Source organism: Rhinatrema bivittatum, chromosome 3 (genome assembly GCF_901001135.1).
Source record: "Rhinatrema bivittatum chromosome 3, aRhiBiv1.1, whole genome shotgun sequence".
In the NCBI taxonomy this organism is placed as follows: domain Eukaryota; kingdom Metazoa; phylum Chordata; class Amphibia; order Gymnophiona; family Rhinatrematidae; genus Rhinatrema; species Rhinatrema bivittatum.
In genome coordinates, this window is record NC_042617.1 from 570447561 (window position 1) to 570450829 (window position 3269).

Consider the following 3269-nt stretch of genomic DNA (forward strand, 5'->3'; position numbering starts at 1 on the left):
AGTTGCCGCCTTTTGAATAAAGAATTTTTGGACATATAAACCCATTTGAATCCTGGGACTGTATCACTTTCATTCATGAGACTCACCATGTTTCCGTAATAGCAACAATATCCATGCTACTTCCACCATTAGGGCTTACAAATCTGTAATTTTATTGCCCAGACTATGAGCATTTGCGCTGCTAGCTTTCCAGGTTTTCTCCCTCAGTTTACTGCTCTTTCTGTACACTCTTTCTATTCTGTCGAGTTGATTTTTGTTAATTTCTCCACCCACTTCCTCTAGTTTAAATGCCTTTTGACATACAATTTGGATCCTTTTTCCTGCCCCAGATAGATGCCTTTTGACATAGAGCCTTTTACTGTTCCAAACCAGCCCCAGCCCCCAATATACCCAAAGCCTTCCTTCCTTACATCAGGTTTTGAGCCATGTACTGAAGTTGTCTATGGCTTAGCCTTTCCTTCCCGTTTCTATGAACAGGTAATACCTCTGAAAAGGCAATAGTCTTTTCACCATGTGCCCAATCTACTTCCCCAGAGTGTGGAAATCTCTCTGTACAGTTTGGATGCTGTTTCTAGCAAGGTCATTGGTCCCCAGATGGATGGTGATATCTATTTTAGAGTCCTTACTTTGATTGCATTGATTTTCTGGTTTGCATTTCTACCAGCTGAGTATCCAGGAAAGCATTTAACTACTGTGTCCCCCTCAAAAGGAATTCCCAAGTTAGTGCCTCTGATGGCAGAGTCTCCCGGCACAAGGGATTTTCTGCTACGACTTTTGTTAATGTTATGGGGTTTCTGTCTGCATTGGGTATCTATCTTCTCTCCTTTCAGATACCACTTCGGCTTCCATGGCTGGAGCATCTTAATTTTCCACTACAGAAAATGCTTTTTCATACTGGTATCATTTGAAAGAGTGGGTTTCTCTGTGTCACAGGTCTTATCCTACCAGAGGCCTGTTCTTTAAACAGAACAAAGATAAACATGGAGTTACATTATTTACTTTTGTTTTCTACAGAATGGGAAAAAAGAAATGATAGCTTTTAAGGCCAGGGGGGAAAAAAAAAAATCCTTTAACACAAATGTACAACCGAGAAACTTCTCATAGCAAACATCTCAATGTTGATGAGGTACATTTAGATGTGCAACCGGTCACCACCCATTCTGAGTCCATCCCTTTTTCACAAGCCCAGCATGGTACATAAATAGTAGGAACGGCTGCGTTGTTGTGGTGTGGCACCGCCGCAGGCTCAGCTCCCATGAAGCACAAACTAACAGCAACCACATTCCAGTTCTAGGAGAAAAAAAAAAATATGTAGCTGCCTTTTTTCTGAAAGGTTGAGCAGGCCCTCGCTGACAGAGCGCACCATATAGCAGGGGTCTCGGGGGAAAGAACCAGTTTCTTCCAAACTGAACGGCAGATGTTCTAGTGGGGTTAATTTAAATGCCACTGCAGTCGTCGTCATCTGTGTGGCGTCACTTTTCATCAGTGAAGCCCTCTTCTTGTGCCTCGTGAAACAGGCAAAGTAGAAAGACCGTTTAGGCTGGTTTTTTGGAAAAAAACTGTCAGTGTGAGAACGAGAAAACGTGTTAGTCTCCCGTTTCAAAGCAATCCGAATGGCAGCGTGCCACTTGCAAATCAAACCAAAAACACCGGTTTCCCCCAAAAGTCAGTAATTCATCCCCAAGGTGATTGGACAAAAGTCGTCATACATTCGCCAGCTTCATTTAGTCTCAGAGGATCCAAAAACTCATAAAAAGTAATTATCGATTTGCCCTCACCCAAAGGAAAGCACATCTGTTTCAGCATATGGCCGGATGCAGCTGCATGTCATCAGGAATGGCTGTATTAAAGCATATTTCTCTCCGTTGTTCGACTTGTGGTGCAATATTATCACAGTTCAGCAAGAAACACGCAGCCCCATCCTTAGATGCTTGCTGCAGAGTTGTTGTTTTTTTTTATTTCATTGAGGTGAATTTTGTGTTTTTGACTGCCATGTTAAAGAAACAACCAGGCATACAAATGTGGTGCACACATTTTAAAATAAATGACAATACATGGAACACCTCCTTCTGAGCCCTGGGGAGATATATAGGGAGGTCAGGATTCAAAGCCGTTTATTTATTTATTTATTTAACATTTTTATATACCGCAATTCATGTAGCAAAGTTACATATCATTTCGGTTTACATTACAACAATAACAAGCATATAGAATGCAATTACATTAAAACGGGGCGTGAACTAGGATAAGAGTGAACAGGGTAAAAACCATAACTTATAAAATCATAGATATGTTGTGAGTCTTTGAGTGATTGGCTATAGCTCTGGGTGAGAAATTAGGTTAATAGGAATTATGGGCTATGGATCATTTATTTGATGAGGAAAAAGGAGTGTTACTCTGAAATGTGATCAGATTGATAGACTAGAGGCTAGACTGATGGAATTGTAAAGTAAGGTAGGAGTAATTGTTTGGCGTTAATTGAATGCTTGCTCGAATAACCAGGTTTTGAGTCTCTTTTTGAAAGTGTTCGGGCATTGCTCTTGCCTTAGTTCTGGTGGCAGGGAGTTCCATTCTGCGGGGCCCGCTGTAGATAGAGCTCGTTTGTTTAGCGAGGTTTTGATAGGTGGAGCGAAGAGAGAGTCTCTATAGGCTGCTCTTATCGGTCTGGATGGTATGTGATATCGAAAAGGTATATTGAGGTCCAGAGGGATGAGGTTGTTCATGGATTTGTGTATGATAGTCAGCACTTTGTAGGTGATTCTGTATTTAATTGGGAGCCAGTGTAGGTTCTTCAAGACGGTGTAATATGTTCTCTTTTATTGGTCTTAGTCAGAATCCTGGCTGATGCGTTTTGGAGCATTTGTAGGGGTTTAATGGTATTAGTCGGGAGGCCGAGTAGAAGAGAATTGCAGTAATCGATTTTTGAGAAGATAATTGCCTGGAGAACTGCACGATAGTCTTGGAAGTGGAGGAGTAGTCTGATCCGTTTTAGGATTTGTAGTTTAAAGAAGCCTTCCTTGGTGGTATTATTAATTAATCTTTTTAGGAGGGGTTAGAGGTGCAAAGCCTGAGGGGGCCTTACTGGAAATTTAGAGGGGATAATTTAGGCAGACACTTAGAAGTTGTCTGTTTAATTGAAAAGTTTTTGAATATTTGAATATTAAGCCACTTATCTGGCTGGATTGTTAGCCGGATTAAAAAAAAAAAAGCATTTCCAGGGAGTATAAGTTATTAGCTTATTTGGCTAACTTTGCTACTTTTAGTCGGAT